This window comes from Etheostoma spectabile, chromosome 13 (assembly GCF_008692095.1).
Source record: "Etheostoma spectabile isolate EspeVRDwgs_2016 chromosome 13, UIUC_Espe_1.0, whole genome shotgun sequence".
Classification (NCBI taxonomy): Eukaryota; Metazoa; Chordata; class Actinopteri; order Perciformes; family Percidae; genus Etheostoma; species Etheostoma spectabile.
This window is the reverse complement of record NC_045745.1, coordinates 8,004,315-8,022,713: the sequence shown is the minus strand read 5'-3', so window position 1 is coordinate 8,022,713 and position 18,399 is coordinate 8,004,315. Positions and strand designations below refer to the sequence as shown.

General features: G+C 44.5%; 1 protein-coding gene across 5 annotated transcripts in view; it reads right to left on the bottom strand.

The window, feature by feature from the left end:
- nrip1b (nuclear receptor interacting protein 1b) overlaps positions 1-18,399 on the bottom strand; it is a 49,577-nt gene that overhangs the window by 25,268 nt on the left and 5,910 nt on the right. For 2 of the 5 annotated variants that reach the window (XM_032534591.1, XM_032534593.1), the window contains exon 2: positions 6,395-6,519. The exons of 1 other annotated variant lie outside the window; for it this stretch is intronic. The gene's annotated coding sequence lies outside the window, so the exon portion shown is untranslated. Of the gene's footprint in view, positions 1-723; positions 872-6,394; positions 6,520-17,700; positions 17,782-18,399 lie in introns of all 5 variants that reach the window. 2 more of the 5 variants (XM_032534592.1, XM_032534595.1) reach the window with 2 other exon arrangements.

Genomic DNA, 18,399 nt, shown 5'->3' with positions numbered 1-18,399 from the left:
GTAGGAGAGAGAGGGAGGGAGGGAGGCTGCAGAATCAGCCTACTGTCCACAGACAGAGGGTGGGCTGGGAGGGGGTGTACACGAATCCTTTCAGCTGTGTGTCTGTGTATTGTTTTGGTGTGAGTGTGAGGAGCAGTTGGGGGTCAACTACAGTTTAGACGTATATGACTGCTATCTGAGGCATGTCAACAGAAGGAGGAGCAGGGTGTGCAAGCCTTTGAGGTTTTAGTGGTTCAAATCAAATGTTATGAAAGGGCAAGAGGATCCAGCATTAGCCCCATCCACCATAAATGCTGGTAAATATGAAGCGGCTGGTAGATGTGCTTCACTCACCAACCCAAAAAAAGCAACGGTAATCTGTTGATTGGCTGGTAAAAATGTACATTACAGTACCTAGTATTACCTAGCCATTTGGCTGGTGGACAAAAAACTGAATTCTGCACCCTGAGCTAGTGCTATTCAGTTGAGTATGTCTGTATCTGTAACCACAAGCTTGATGAGATGATGAGTGAGAAGTGCGACAGAACATCCCAGAACAAGCCCTGTCTAATGGCCAGTTGGCCATTTAAACAAATCCAAAGGCTGGGTCTACACATACCCATCCAGAGTTGACTGTGAATTTGAGAAGGTTAACCTGGCGAGCTAGAGGGTTTGTTAACCTAAAACCATCTGAGAAGTGGTTGGACCCTGTTTGTAAAAAGGGCAGCCTCTTTCAAAAAATACCTGGCAGGTGATTGGATGAACCATCTGTCTACAATGTCCGCCACTGTTGTTTTGGACAAACAGTCGCGGCCGGGTCTCGCACACAGCTGCCAGTAGCTCCTCACCGGACGCTGACTGGTTGGGTGGGCTGGTAGTTTAGACACACCACCTGAAGGATGAAAAGATGGATACTCGTGTGATGTGTGATGCCTCAAATCCCGCGTGATCTCGTGAGACTCCAGCTGCCGTGCAAGGTAACTGAAAGGTAGCAACCCCACTGAAATGCTTCACAGTGCCACACCAGCAGCAGATATCAAATGGGTGACAAATATCCTATAATTGGATCATTCATCACCAGCGAACACACATCTGTTTTGAGTAATGGGAAAACTAATCACCAAAAATGATAGGGAGACGACTCCACGCCAGGCACCGGAAAGATTTATGCTGGAGGATTCAGGACTCAAGCCTGTACCTATTGATTGTTTAGTCTAAATGCTTTTCTGTTTAATCAAAAGAAAGAGTAAAAATGGTACTATGCCAGCTGGGTGAAGAGCAGGTGTGGTTGAATGCCCCCCCTCCCCCCCCCCCGGAGTGAGGAAACTCTTTCTGCATTTTTTTAAATGTCAAAGTTCATCATGGTTCAGTTGGAGCTTCAAATCCAGCTTTGAGTGGTTAGTGTTCAAAAGGATTGCATCACAAGTGTGAGGGACACTTATCCGGCTAATCCTGTCTGAGTAGAAAGTACAGTTCGTAGAGACTTAGACTAGATGTCATGCAGGCTGGATACATACGTTCACCTACCCTAGGAGAAGGTTTGTCCTCCCTGCTACATGGTCCACCTACAAAATGGAAGGGAGGACTATGCAGGCAGAGGGAAAATTCCCAATTAGATGAATATAGTTACAGCATCCAAAAGAGGATAAACACTGAAATCCCCTGAGCAAGACTTTCTGTGCTGCAATTTAAAATGTCCATTCATTATTCATCACTGGGAGTGACTTTTTCCTAAGGTACCAACACGCTCATGTCCTATTTGGAGTTGGTGTTAAATATAAACCCATTTTTACTAGCAGTGTTGGGTATTGACGCACGCACACGTTACTGAAAGATAATGTTACATTACTGTAACAAGTAGTGTAGCAGATTACAGTGATTACCTGCACATTACAGTAAGTAATAATAGTAACACTGCGTTTGGTCTCTGCATTCAGCTAGTAGTAGCGTCCGGGACGTGCTCACTGTTTGAATGGGTCTTGACGTGGGGGGGTAATTAAAAAAAATTGCCACTTCCGGTAATTCAAAATCTGTCACATGTTGTGGCTTCATAGTTTGCTTGCTAACATTAGCCACAGGTACGCATACATTTAGGAATCATCTAGTTTTATCTTTATCTTATTTAGAGCCGTGGGCTCCCCGCTTGTTAAACCACAATGTCCAGTTTTATATTCATACACTTGTTAAATTCCAAGGGTGTAAAATGTGTATATATATATATATAAACAAATACTGTATGTGTTATTTCTAGGGAATTTAAAAAAAAAACGCCTACTTCTAAATTAATGAGTCATAAAAGTCAATACATGGCTTTAACACCAATACTTTACACAATACTATAGACTGAAACACTGTGACGTCACCCTAACAACAATCCCTGCCTGGTAGACAAATGGCAGCTGATCTGAATGGCAGAGCTATGTGATATTAACTTGTTTAATGCTGTTGTCATGTAAAATAGCTCTCCAGGCTAACGTTAACCAAAGTGTTGACATATGAAAGCATCAAATATGCATATTAGATGAAGGAGAGGAGAGTATATGGAGTTGTTTCTCATCCCTGTTTGCTTAGAGCCGTTAAATTGTATGTACGGGACATGGGGGGGGTGGGTTTCTACCCGGAAGTAATTGTTAACAACCATTGTGATTGGGTCTAACCCTTAATCCACTGGTACCCTAGAATCCTCCTTTTAATACCCCACATTAAGGTTGGCTACTTTGACATGCTGGAGAGAATTTCAGCTTCTAATGCATTTTCTGAAATCAATGTACATGACTATGTAAGTCCCACAGACACACTGCAGATCTCTATGGGGACACTTATTCATTTCTGTTGGCTGGATCACTGCACGACTCCACCCATCTCTGTGGTTGTTATTATAATGACTCAGTGTTTTGTCGGCCAGTTCTTACTCTGTTCTTCCAGCACTGAAAGTACCTAAAGTGCTCCCAAAGTCTAAAGATTGTAATCTGTGATGTCATATTGATGCATAGCCTGAAGCAGCTCCATTAGCGGCCTGGGAGACTGACTTTGTGGACTCATACAATGTCTGCCCGTACTTTTACATCTACAAGGATGTTGTAGATGATAGTAGGGCTATTAGTTCTGTCCTAGAAAACATTGTCTCATCAGTGTCCAGAAATCATCGCCATTACTTTTCACCTTGTACTTCTTTTCCAATTCACGGTATATTGGTGTGAAATCACAGATGAGGCATTTCCCAAGCAGGCCATGGATGATAAAAACTGTAGGGAAAAGCATACTCTCAAGGCCAAATTGTTGGCTGTATGAAATAATAATTGAATTCCATTACAGTGTTTTTTTTTTCTTCTTAGTTTTGTGGAAGTCTTGGGTGAGCTTATTTTAGGTGTCCTTCTTCAAGAAAATGTTAACGTTTTGCAATTTCGTAATGCAATTTTCCCATACATTTTGTGTCTCTTTGTGGGCTTTTGAGGCTCTTGGTAGTCGTGCTGTCTCTTTTCAGTCATTTGTGTTTTCTTTGGGGTTGTTTGGGGTTTCTGTGGAAATCTGGCGTCTCTTGCAATAGGTTTGTGTCCCTTTGTGGTAGTTTTGTACATTTTGTAGCATCATTATCACCATTTGTGTCTAAAACATTGGAAATAATAGATAATAAAGTGCACTCAAAAAGCTTAAAGACAAAACTTTAAGCCAAAGAAGTCCAACTACAGTCATTAGATCTGAGAAAAGTCTTTTAGTTACATTCATTCGGCTTAGGTGCTACCTAAAACGGCTCAGAAGCTGCACCCAAACCTTCTAATGGCAGGGAAAACCCCGTGTTAGTAATGTGATACTTCATTGAGGAAAATCCTCATCACTTTTCCCAACAAAGGGCGGTCAGAGGTCAGGGTCAGCTACATCACTGAGCCCTTGGACTTGGTAGTGATCCTGTGTTTCTCTTAATGGTCATGCAATATAGCAGAGCTCTTCAACAGGGAGTCCAGGACCCCTAGGGGATCCTGTAGAGTTAGTGCAAATTATGTAAGTTTCTTGTTTTTATAAAGTCTGAAAATATACATTAATATGAATGAAAAATGTTAATAGCAAATATACATTGGCCTATCTGTGAGGAAAATATTGTTTACACATTGAAAATAAGCTTACTATAGGTAACTATAGTAGCCACACAGTTTAGCTTGGGGAGTCACTGTGCCTTCCAGATGTATGTTTAACATTAAAACATAATGCATAAATAATTTCTTTTCATTCATTCTGCCTAGTTCAATATGCAACTCAATTATATACTCAGTCTCTCTTTCAGCTTAGGGTCACTGGCTTAAATTACGTTAAAGGCCCCTGTAATACAGCATTGGGCCAAAACCAGGGACTTGAACTCAGGCCCACAGGCTAAAGAGGCAAAGGGCGGCCTCTCAATTCATTGCTCTGATGCCTTAGGTGCAACCCTGATATTATGCGTGCTGTCGTAGAACAGCACATTGTTGTGCATTCTCAATGTAATGGGCACTGCAAGACGATACCTGATGGACCGATGGACACATGACTACAATGTAAACAACAGAAAGTGGATGAGCAAGTCTACACTGCATTATCTGTTCTGTCAGTACAGCTGCATGATATCCAGTGAGGAGCACACTTTATTTACCATCAGAGCAAAACATCAAAATGAAGAAAAAGACTGAAATTCGTATGAAAAATTAGGGCTGTCCTCTGCTAAAGTTCTTAGTTCTTAGTTGAACACTCATACGATTTTGTCGACTAATTGATTTTTCGTCTTTAATCGACAGATCGGTAAAACTTAAATCGTGCGTTTACCAGAGATGTGCTCAGACGTTTCTTGGTAACAGCATAAAAAAAAGCATAAAACATGAGTAATTGACTAAGACAGACAGAACACCACATTCTTCCGATTACTTTGGGGATAATTTTGAATAATCCCCAAAGGAATCAATTACATTTCCTCTTCAATGAAGTGCCCTTTTTTACCAATTTAAAAACTGTCTGCCAACCTCAGCACTTCTTCTTCTTGCAGTACGTATCCACCACCTCTGGCAATAATAACAAAAAAATAAATAAAATTGCTATTGATGTAAAAGTCAAGTTGACAATGTCTGTAGACTGACTACAGATGAAAAATTACCTTTTGGCTAACTCACATTAACAGCAATGATTAGTAATGTGCAAAATCCCTGATAAACCCATTAACTCAAACATAATAGGGACAATCACCTGTCAGAAAATGAGTAAGAAAGGCCAATGCTTATCTTAATCACATCCAGCTATTTTTCTATCATGATACGTCATGTGTCATGCTATTCACTTTACTTTATCAATCAGGTAATGTATTAATCATGCATCACTCCAAAAAAGGAAACCATTACAGTATCTAATCTCCCCATAGCAATTGTGACTTATTATAAAAAGGTTTTTACTAATATCCCTGATGATGGCTGCTCTGTTTCCAGTAACAAGGCCAGGACCCTCAAACTGAAGCAGCTAAATGGAATTCTGCCACTATCCATTGTGCTTTTTACACCTGTGCTTTCCCTACTGACACTTGTCAAAACATCCTCTGTTTAAAAGGCCTATCACTAATCAGCCCCCCCCCCCCCCCCCCCCCCCCCCCCCCGACTTCACCCCAAGCATTTCTGACTCGTGGGAAACACTAATGTTCAAATGAGCCCTTCTGGAAGCCACTGGGTGTGCAGGTTGCATTAGCTCTGCAGGCTTGACGTCAAAGTGATGAGTAATTGTACCAACAAATGTTTGTATTCACATTGCAGCCATTTAGCTGCCGCTGCTAATCAAGTGTGACTCACAAAAAGTTAGCAACAGAGTTGCAAAACATTAAACACCTGGACCTGTGACCACAACTCTAACGCCTAACCCATTAGAAACCATCAGCTGGTGCACTTTGGTCTGCCTGTACGCAAAAAAAAGTTTAGATTCACTTAAGCTAAAAACACACTTTAGCCTCAACCCTCAACTGCAGATCATTTGGAAGTGTCTGCCGATGGCTCGCTGTCCCTTTAAATAATTTTCAAGACCCTTTTTTTCCTCTCTCCTCTTCCTCCCTCCCCTGAGGTTTATCACTGAGACTCTTCTCTCTTCTATCTTTCCCCCACTCTCTCTCTCTCTCTCTCTCTCTCTCTCTCACACACACATGCACACACACCAATGTGTGTGTGTGTGTGTGTGTGTGTGTGTGTGGCTGGCAACTACAAAGCAGTTAGCCAAGCATCTCTTGGCTCTGTGCAGGGAGAATGAGACACTCTCATTACTGCCCTTACAAAGCTCTTGGCCTCACAAAAATCCACTGTAGACCCAGACACGGGTGCAGAAAGTCACAGGAAAGAGTCAAGGAAGTTAAAGGCCACTTTTCCTCCTTACAGCTCAATTCTGTCCCAGAATGTATGCGTGCGTGTGTGCGTGCACGCACATGTCTGTGGTTCCCCTTTCCTGTTCCTCTTTAATGTCACAGGGCTGGCTCATATGACCTTGAGTAGCAGCGTTGGCACGGTGATAGCGAGAGCTGCCTCGCCTGTGGGCGCCCTTGAACTGGATCTGCAAGACAAAAAAAAAAAAAACTCACGCGGCCTGATAGACATCTCTGCCCTCCTCCTACCACCCCCCCGTCCCCGTCCCCCCCATCCTCCCCCCTTTCTCCTCAGCTCTTTTATTCAATCGACGCCACTCCTTATCTGTTCCCCCTGGTGGGAAGAGATTTATCAGAATGCTGTATCTTTAACCTCTCTGTCACACTGAGATAGAAACAGAATTTCAAAATGTCTGACTGGCCTGCACAGATTTATTTTTAAACCACCACCACCCCTCCTCCTTCATGCACAAGCCCTGTGCCATTTCAGGAGAGGGGATTGGGTGGAGGGTGGGGGTGGGGGGTTGGGGGGGTGGGGGGGCTGAGGGTAGTAGAAACTTGCTTTGTGTGGAATACACCCAGTGTGATGAGATGGCCATCCACTACCAGAGTGTTGTTTACGTATAAGGGAATTCCAGACTGTTTTTCCTCCGGGCTCTGCTCTGAGCATGGCAAGAGTGACCTGTAGCTTCCTAACAAAGACCCCCGCCTCTGTTCCAAGGATGAGATCGGCTTACCGGCCAATCAAGGTTCTTTGACTAAGAGAGAAAAAGCAGGGGGGGGGGGGGGGGGGGGTGGGGGGGGGGGCCTTTGGAGCCAGTGTTTTGACAGGTTGACGATGACCTGCTGGGTCCAAATGAAGACCTCGGATTTTTCCAGCGTGAACGCCGTGGTCCGCAGTCCAAAGTCTGGCTTTGCACTGTCGAACTCTGCTCTTGCATGAGAGCTGAGCGCAGTCTACTGTAAAAGCACAAAGAAGGGGTTTTATCAGCATGCAAATATTGCGGCACCCTCCTTGCGACTGCGGCCACCAAGGTTCAAGTAATACAGTAAATATTTGCGTTGCCCTGCTAGAAGCAATGTGTTCAATAGTGGGTGTTTGAGAATTCATGAAAGGCCTTTTCTTTTGAACAGAAGCACACAACACACACACACACCACCACACCACTGCCCGATGTCGTGTGTGTTGAAGAGGCCCGTATTGAGGTTTGGTTTAGAACACTCGAGATGCCCCTGGCTCTCCCGCTGGTTGTCTTTATTCCTGAACCTCTCAAACTGTATGTTATCACATTCATACACAGGCCTGGTGGCCAGTACTGTTCTGAGCTGGTTTGTCTGCTCAGCATGCCACACCCACCCCACACACACACACCCACACACACCAACACACACCACACACACACACACACACACACACACACCACACACACACACCGACACACACACACACAACACACACACACCCCCACACACAACACCACACACACACACACACACACCAACACACACACACCCACACACACACCACACACACACCACACACAGCCCCTCGTTGTTGACGACATGAGCCTGAGGCACTCTCCTCATAAGGTTAAGGGGCTTTTGCACAAGAACAGAAGTTTCGGGCTAAGAATCACTTAGACAGGTCTGCTGCTTTGGAGCTATGGCACTGAGGAACCATTTGTGTGTGTGTGGTGTGTTGTGTGTGGGTGTGTGTGGGTGTGTGTTGGTGTGTGTGTGTGTGTGTTTGTGTGTGTGGTGTGGTGCGCGCGTGCTGCCACCCCCAGTCTTGCTGCTAATCCGCTATCCCCCCGACAATGTTTCAGGCCCACCCCCGGGATTTAGTTATCCTGTTTTTAGTGTGACCACCTCTGCATAATAGGGCTGGTTTTTTTGGTGTTGGTTTTTTTTTTCCACCAATCATAACCAACATGATTAACATGACTCGGACTGACTACAGGGAAAGAAAGAAAGACAACAAACTTACTTAGAACCTTGTGTTATTTGCTGCTGAAATCCCTCCATCATATAAAACAAACAATCTAGTTTGTTATATCAGGAGATCTGCTTTGTGAAATTTAACAAGACCCACTATCGAGTCCCCTTTCGCACCACAGAAGAACCAAAAAGCAGACATGTGGTTGTGGATGCCACCCCAGTTCCATGGAGATCTCATTAACAGGCAGATTTGTTCCACATAGTGAAATATGAGTGAGCTCTACTGCCTGAAAATTGCATTGCTCTGTAAGCATTACCCAATGCTAAAATACGCCCCTGAATCTGACTTCTAAACAAAAAGTTATTTTTTTTTCTCTATTTGAGCTCAACACAACGGCCACAGCAATGATTTGTGAGGAGATCAAAACCCGTGTTTATCCCGCTTTGTCTGTTTGAGACACGGGCGGAAGACACAAAGGATACGAGACAACGAGCGATGGCACAGACCCATTTCAAATCAATTTCCCAAAAGAATATATGGCGGACTGTGGAGAACGTCTTCCCTGCGGCTTGGTGGCAATTTGCCAATAATCAACATGAGCAAAAATGTACCCAGCACTAAGTCTTGTTCTTACACAAGATCATGAGCTAGTTTAGCCAGCACTGCAGCAATACTAGGGGTTTCTGTTGGAAAGTTCACCTGAACGAGATAAACAAAAGCTTCTTTTCTTTGGTTGGGAAAAAAAATAAAAAAAGTCTCATGAGGGCAAATTATCTGTTCACATGTCTGGCATTGGCACAGATGATATGCAAAGAGGTCATTGCAGCTGAATAAGCATCTGTATTGCTCATTTCTAAATCACAGTTGAACTTGGTACAGTAAATAACCTGACCTGAATAAAGTCGCGCGGATCGGAGAGAAAGCGGACTATATTTAGAAAACAGCAACCCAGTGTGTATCAAGAGAAAGAGAAATGTGAATAGATCCTTTATTTCTAAGCATGCAAGGCTCGGGCTTTGAGCTTGTCAGGTCTGACTGCAGTAATCAAACAGTATTACTGGAGACTGAGAGGGGGAGAGAGGAACTTATAGGAGGTGGCAATGCTTCAGAGACTCCTGCGCTACTGTAAGGCTTATAAATATGCCTGGTTTTTTATTGTTTTTTTTAAAGCGTGGGGCTGTGAGGAGAGACCTCGGTGCTCAGCTTGGGGCGTATAATCTATGGTTCATTTGCAGCTTTTCTCCCCAGTATGACAAGCCGTTTACAAGACGTAGCCTCTGCCGCTGACCCAGTTCTGAGTGGCTGCGTCTCACGACAAGGCCCTGCCTCCCCATCAGGCCCTGCTCCTCGTCTAACTGACGATAACACCGCCACCCTCTGCCTCCGTGAACTGTGGGGGAAAAAAATAGGTCGCCCTGACCCACTTTTCTCCTTCTTTTCCCCCCCTCTCTCATTCCTGACATCGTGCAAGGAGTTCTGCAGAGCGTGATCGAGGGAGACAGTCAGAGGGAGGGAGAGAGAGAGAGAGCGAGAGAAAGAAAGAAAGAAAGAAAGAAAGAAAGAAAGAAAGAGAGAGAGATAGAAAATAAAATAAAGCAAGACTCAGAGACTTCTCTGTATTTTGCCGATGTGATCCTATTGGCCTTTGGAACAGAGGCAACCCTTATCAGTTTGCCTGCTGTATGTTTGGCAAAAACCCTCCCATGCCGTGATACAACAACTGCTCCCTGGGTTGAACACCATTGGCAGGCCTCATCGGCCCCTCCCCACCTCCTAATTCCTACGTCTCCTCTTCTAGGTGGCCATTATCTCATGTCTTACTCAGAATGCTAAATGGGATCCCCAGCCTTATTTAAACACAGACGTACACACTTTTGCTTTTGCAGTCATTCAACACCCATGAAGGTAGGACATGTCAACCCGGGCCACAAGAGTTATGAGCCTTTCCTGGCTAGGGGAGTTATTACGGGGCTAGCTGAGCCAGGTCTGCCCCTAATGCGTGGTAGCATGACACGGGCCCCCCATGCATGCCTCTGTGCAAGTTAGGATGGCTCATGATGAATCTCAGATCACACACGGTGCTCTCATGCAAACCCGTCCCTCATTAAACTACGCTCGCTCATGCATTGCTTTTGTAATCCCTCCATACATTAACGACGGCCGCGCTCCTCTGCCATCAGCCCAGAGTTTCATTCATTTAGAAAGCAGATAGTTTGTTCTGCGACGCCCTTTGTGTCGCCATTTGAAGCCATTGTGATACACCTAATCAACACACACCTTTGGCTGCTAATTTAAATATGAATGTGCCCGCCAATCATCACTCATCACTCACTGGAGCCTCGGTGTTGCCTGGCAACCATTGTTTAGCTTCTGTTTCCGGAGCTACATTTGTAGGAGTAAGAGTGGCATTTAATTATCACCTTAGAAAAAGAGACTTACTGAACTGGATAATTCCACTTCAGCTACGGCCCTTTTTTTTTATAGCAATAGTAACTAGGGCTGCAACTAACGATTATTTTCATTGTCTATTATTCTCTCGATTATTTCCTCAATTAATTGATTGGTTGTTTGGCCTGTAAAATAAAATGTCAGAAAATGGTGAAAAATGTGGATCAGTGTTTCCCCAAGCCCAACATGACGTCCTCGCACGTCTTGTTTTGTCCACAACTCAAAGATGTTCAGCTTACTGTCAGCGTTACTGCATATTTTCCTCATATCGCGCAGTCCTTTTTAAATTGGTTACACAAACCTCTTACAAATAGACTGCCAAACAGCTTTCTCTGAACATTAGTGTGCCTCATGTTAGCACCCTAGTGTTTGCCCATACAAGAACATTAGTCCCAGCAGATGCTAGCCACTACATGTGTTTGCGTGTGTACTCATTTGCATCAGCCACAGTTTGACACTCGGCTCTAAAAACCAGAGGAGGTTTGACCTGCCGTTAAAACTCTCCCCAGCCCCGGTGCTAAGCCCCTGCGTGCTAATGGTGACCTAGTGTACACAGACAAGTTGGTGCCTCGGAGACGAGTCATGAAGGCCGCTGCTCCACTTTCCTCTGCTGCCAGACACGCTGCACAAACGCTGGCGCTGGGCTGTTTCTTACTTTATAAATGTCTAAAGTGCAACACACATGACCAGAGATGGAGAGAAAATGGCCGTTGGAGAAAGTGGAATAGGGTGTCCGGTCTCTTTATATGGCGGAGGGGGGGTTGGGAGGATCTAGTACTAGTTCAGGGGGTGAATGTGGGTCAAGCCCTGCCTCCTTATAAGCACCAAGGTCAACGCTGAATGGAAGGTGGCTTAGAAAGAGAGAGGCCCTGGATAAAGCACATTCGTCTGGCTCTTGTGCCAGCACCGGCCCCAGACGTGTAAACACCGTTACACAAGCACACAGCTCCTCTGTGCTAGCCCTAGGTGTGTGTGTGTGTGTGTGTAAAAAAAAAAAAAGATCTCACACATTATACAAGCTTTACCGTAGCTTCCATAACCTTTTATAACCCAAACAAAGGCTCAACTTAAAATGACGTTAGCGGCACTTGCGTTGCGCTGCTCTCTTTGGACATAACACAGTTACACAACAGGAACACCTGATGGGCTGAGGCTGAAAATCAACAACCACAGCTACAGTTTCTCACTAGGCTCCTTTATGTGTGTGTGTGGGAGCTAAAGGTGTATCCAGGCGGGCAGCAAATGATGTCTGATTTGAAATGTCAAATCCTAGCAGGCGATCACCTTTATTGCAGTTGTGTCTTAACAAGACAACTCTCTCCACATAATCAAGAGAGCTTAAGAAGTGTTTGGACCACAGGGGAGGGCACTGCGCTAACAATGCCAGGATTTGGAGTTTGAGTCCCAGTGGATCTATGATTTAAAAAAAAAAAAAGTACTGAATAAAAATGCCAATATTTGTCATTTTGTAAAGGACATTCAAGCTAAAAAGTGATAAAAATGACAACTGGGATTTGTTATGGTTAGGAGAAAGTTGATTGGAGTATAGCAATGCCCTTAATAAAAACCTGGTCCAAAGACCTCAGGACCTCAGACTGGGCCCAAGGTTCACCTTCCAACAAGACAATGACCCTAAGCACACAGCCGAGACGACACAGGAGTGGACAAGGGACAACTCTGTCAATGTCTATGAGTGGGCCAGCCAGACCTGAACCCAATCAAACATCTCTGGGGGACCTAAAAAGGGCCATCCAGCAATGGTCTACATCAAAGTCGGCAGAGCCCGAGGGGATTTGCAGAAAATCCCCACATCCAGGTGTGCAAAGCCTGTTGCCAACACCCCAGAAGACTCAAGGCTGTAATCGCTGCCAAGGGTGCTTTAACTAAGTACTGGGTAAGGGTCTCAATACGTGATGTTTCAGTTTTTTTCTTTTTAATACATTTGCAAACATTTCTAAAATCCTGTTTTTGCTTTGTCATTATGGGAGATTGATGAGGGAGAAATGAATTTTATTTACATGATGAAATGAATAAAAGACAATCAAAGGGGTCTGATTACATCTGGATCACGTATCCCCTTACTAAGGCTTCGGTGTGCCTGACAAATTGAGGCCTTTCGCAACAAATGGCAACAGTCTTGCATAATGCCTTACTCTTTCAAGCGCATGATCGCTTTTGTTTTATCTAAGCTGAAGACTATGGTATGCCTCCGCCTGTTTTCTAGTAACCCTACAGTGAGATGGGACGCACAGCATTTGATAAATTACTGACATTTGGCTCTGTGAGAACAAGACTGGAAATGAGTCTTTGCTTCTTCACATAGCTGCCTGAGACCCTGTGTGCAGCCTCTCATGTCAGAAACGATGTTATATTCAAATCAGGGGGTAGCTTCACTCAGTTGTACTGATGCCATTAGGAGTTATTTTATTTGTTTGACAAAATGCCCTTTTATTTTGCTGAATTCTATTTAATTCAATTCCATTTTTCACCGGTACGTTGCATCGTGTCATTGCCTTTCAGCTGCGGATTAAAAGGTTAAGATCCACTGAGTTGTAAATTGTTTCCCTGCTTTTTTGCCGTCTAATGGCAAACGCCTCAAATGACAAAGACGTGAACTTTGTACACTACAAAAACCTAAACAAACAAAGTTATGAGACCGGGTTCAGGTTCACTGGCTACATAAATAGTTTAAAATTATACTTGGTCATCATCTAAGGAATAAAGTTACATTTGAAACAAAGTTGCAGAGGCAACATATCAGAATGGAAACTTTGACTCACACTTTTTAAAGAGTAGAATCAAAACAGTAGCATTTTCTGTCACAACACCCCCTATATGGAAACATAGAATCCAAACAGGCTGCAAAAAGCCTCAGGGACCTCAGGGAATCAGTGGCCCCCTCCTGAATGCCCTATAGTGTAAATTTAAAGTGTGTAATATTCTGAAAAAAAAGTTAAAGTAAGTACTCTTTTGTAGAAAGACTGGGATTTGGCTATGGGGTTGATCAGAGTAGGGCTGCAACTAACGATTATTTCCATTATCAATTAATCTGTTCATTATTTTCTCAATTAATCGATTAGTTATTTGGTTTATAAATGTCAGAAAATGGTGATAAATTGGTAAACAAATTCCAAAGCCCAAGATGACGTTGTCAAATATTTGTTTTGTCACCGATGAGTGAAGAAACCAAAACATATTCCTATTTCAGAGGCGGATATCTGAAATGTTTTACTTTTTTTATTTTTATTAGAAAAAAAATGACTCAAACCGATTAATTGCTTATCAAAATAGTTTGCGGTTAATTGAGTGGTTGACAACTAATCCATGAATCGATTCATCTTTGCAGCTCTGGCTTATAGGCATGTTGTAACAAAGTGGGCTGCGATCCTGACTCACCCAGCCATATGGTAATCACATCCAGGGGGCAGAAATGTTAGCGTGCTAGCATAAAAATACTCTGAAGCAGAGACAGTAGTGGGCTCTGAAGCAAGACAGTGAGCCAGCGTGCTTTTTAAACAGCGGGGCAGCTGTAGGGAGGGAGTGGAGGCAACTGCAACGACACAAATCCTCGCAGCCAGCTCACCCTGGACATGGATCACTATGGACATGAAAGGACCTTTCCCTGACACAAGCTGCTATCAGTGATGGAGAACTGAAGGGACGACTGAACCTGCTCGCTCCGTCACCACGGTCAAACGGGGTTGGAGACTTGTGGAGGGAGGGAGAAGTATTCAGATCTCTCTCTCACACACTCTCACTCACACCACCGCACACGCCACGCACACACACACACCACCACACACACAACCACACACCACACAACCCACACCCACACACAACACACACACACCCACCACACACACACACACACACACCACCACAACAACACCCTTGACCCTGTTTGACCTCGAGGCATTGACCCGAATGAATGACAGCGCCTGCAGCTCACTCCACCACCCCCCCCCACCCCCCCATCCTCCAGACATACAAGGTCAGGAAGAGGATAGGCCGGGCCAGTGAAGGGTGGCACATGATTGGCTCTCCTCGGAGACTTCCTCAAACAGCCTCCTCAGCAATCAGGTCAAGGTCACGCTGCGGCCTTCACGCCGCAGGAAGAGACAAGTCTCTAAACGTGATGAGATGGAGGTGGGGTTAGCCTCCACGGCGCTGTGGAGTAAGGTCTGGCTACTCCACGCTCTGGGCTGCTTGCATTTCTTTAACGTAGGGACAGCAGCATGACGGAGACAACAGCAGGACAGAGGACACTACAGGTGTGCTTTCACTGGCGACCAAAGACTGGTTAGTAAATATGCAGGAACACCAAAAGCGTGGGGGGGGTGGGGGTAGGGAATTTTTGGATTAATATGTGGATTAACACTGGGATATCTACACTACTGCGTGAGTCGACTGACTTCAAAAAGTTCACTACTTTACTCGAACCAAAGTTCAAAACACCTCCACTCACTGCTGCGTCTTGTGTTGACTATCTACATATCTAATATAGCTAACATATCATATTACATATCTGTGCTCATCATCATATGTACATTGTTTGTACTGGTGTTATTGTTAAATACATTGTGAATACATATTTCTAAAATTGTATGATGTTTTTGTTGAGTTATTATTAGTATTTTCTGACCTTTCCGAGTCCCCCGACTAATAACCCATATTACAAAACAAAGACTAAAACTAATAAAAACTAAACTAAAACTAAGCATTTTCAAAAATGATAAACTAAACTAGCAAACCCACTTTAAAAACAAATTAAAACGTATTGAACTGAATTTGAAAACAAAAAGTCAAAATGAAATAAAAATAAAAACTAATGAAAAATACAAAACTATAATGACCTTGGTTTGGTACTGCCAATTTGTTTTGTCATGGTCAAAAGAATCGTGGCAGAGAATCGTGATATCAATCACATCAGTCCCAAAACGCAGTAAACATATTCTTTGTAAGTCTTTACAGTCCTTCCCTGAAAGAACCAAGCAGGCCTGCCTTGTTGCACCACCCAAAGTTTCTTCAAAACGTGACATTTTCAGCGCGTAGCTCACTAGCTCGAACGTTGTTGTTTCCTGAAGCGAAGGGATTTTGAGAACGGCAAAGTGGAAGGTGAGGGCCATGATGTCCCTCATCCTGGAAACAGACTTTGGTGGATGCAGACATGAGGGATGCCGGCGTACTCCTCTACATGTTCAGCAGAGAACTTGACAACACAAGCCATTACTCTATTAGCCGTATTAATCTTCCTGCTTAGTGGACACTTTCATTCAAAGTCACTTACACGGTTATCACTCTTGCACATCTCTTTTCCATTTCTACAGCTGGATATTTACCGGAGGAACCCAGGTTAATTGCCTTTGCTTAAGGCCAGAGGATGAGCAGAGTGTCAGCCAGCAATCTTCTGGTCACCAGTCCATTTTCCCAAAGTAATGGGTCATGTGGCTGCCTCAAGTCATCAGCCCAGTGCTCTCCCATCTCCTCTGAAACGGCCTACTACTGGACGCCTTCTAGCGCGCTTACGGGAAAGCTGCACTCCTGAACCACGGCCTTTCGGTCTGTTTACCAAGCTCTAATGAGCACGCACTGAATAACGCCACCTCACTAATGGATTTACAAGTGGGCTGGAGGGTTCACAAAAGGATAGCATGTTTCAGAAATTTGAGACCACTTTCATAGCTGGGGTTATGCCAAATGTCCTTGCTTTGTGGTGTGGGAGTGCATTCATTTTTTCATTTAGAGATGTGCCACTTATTTAACCATTTTCTTTTAAAAGCTGTTCATTGACAGTGCAATGAGTCATTCATGTATTCATTGACACATTTAAAGTGGAGTGAAGGATATCTGTAATGTCACAGTCATTACAAAGCCTTTAGGTCTTTATGCACCTTAGGAGACAGACTCTTTTGGACGAAATAATCAAGAATTGGATGACATACCTAAAAGAAGGTATTTCAAGGGATTTCAGTGACATTCCTCTATTGGAAACCCAGATAATGTGCTGCAGATTTATCTGAACTCACATAGCTTCAACTCTCCGCGGCCACCCGCACAGGTCCCTTGTTGCCCAGCAACAGTTCAGCTCATCACCAGAAGTTACACAATTACAGTTCAAGCCAACATTATTTGGGGTGTGCAGCATGTAGCACCAGCCAGCCTCTATAAGATGTGGGTCTGAATGAATAAGGGAGTGGGGAAACCCCAGTTCTTGCATGTTCCACCCGTTCTGGGAAGCCAAGCAATGTGAAAGTATGCTAGCCTTCACATAGAAAATAACCCAAATATTGACAGTGGAATGGTGTACTATAAACTCTGCTGTGTTGCTGCACTAGGGGCATAAAAGAGCAGCTCTCAGGTACAAAGTTTAATGATGAATTTCCCCGAACTTTACCCGTTTCGCAATGGAAATAAATCTCAGGGACACAGCCTCGCAGCATATACTGCATATGCATCCCCGCTCCACCCTCCCCCCCGTTTCCCCCTGTCATCCTGTGCAATATATCCATCATTCATTCATAAATTCTGAAAAAAAACTCCTCTTTAGTTAATTGGCTGGGAAAATTTAATTTCAAACGAAAGCTTTCAAAAGAGAAAGATATAATTAAGTTGCAGGGCTCTCTCTGCCCCCTCCTTGTCCGGGGGGGACGGGGGGGCCAGGGGACATTTTCTGTGAGCTGTGCAGCTCTGCACCGCACTGCTCCGTGTCAGGGAAGTCATACACCCATGTTTAAAGCAGTTACGTAAAGCCTCCCCCTCTGCACAGGCTTACTGCACCAGACGCTGTGTCCTTGCCTGGGCTGCTCAAGGTTCCCAAAAGGACAGGCTGCTAAGAAGTTGGGAAGGACAGGGCCTGTGATAGCCTGCAAAGAGGGAGAGAGAGGGGGGGGAGAGCTGCTGCCTGTGACAGCTTTGGACTTTGAATTCAGCGCCAGACAGGCTCATGCATCAATCCCTCAACTTACAAAGACAAGCCACTAACCTTGACAAGGCCAGGGACTCTTCAGGAATGAGTGGCATTTTCACTTAGCCCCAGCTCCCCCCTGCACTCCTGCCACCTAACCTGGTTAAAATAAGACACAGTTGAATAACAGCCCACGCCAGCCTCTGAGCTCTGTGACCCCTTGTTCTAGCCTTCAACCCTTAGGCTGCCGAGACCAAGTCAGGGACATATGCAATAATACACAAATAGCATTAGCACACAAGGTGCAGTAGCCTTGTCTGAAACCTAGGACTGGGTATTATATATATATATATATATATATATATATAAAAAAAATGCTAATAAACGGCTGCCAGTTGTATTTTGGCAGACTTACATGCTCCAACTGCAACAATAGCTACGACCACACAGACCAGTATCTGCCATCTTTCTCCCATGTATTCCTCTGTGAGAAAACAAAAGGCAGACGCTCTCTCATCACATGCTCCAACAGGCTGGGTATATTCCTCCTATCTGAGAGCGTCTGTCCTCATTCCCTTTTTGCAGCCCGCCCACTCTGTCACGCCTGTGACATTGGCCTGCTCGTGGCAAAGCAGAGACCTTCCCCTGCTGTCTGACTACAGCATCCTGGCAAGCACGCTCACCACAATGGTAGAGAAAACCTTTCCTACTGCACCTCAACAGGCCCGGGGGCAGCAGCTCTGCTACAGGAGCAAGAGAGGCAGAGAAGGGGGGGGG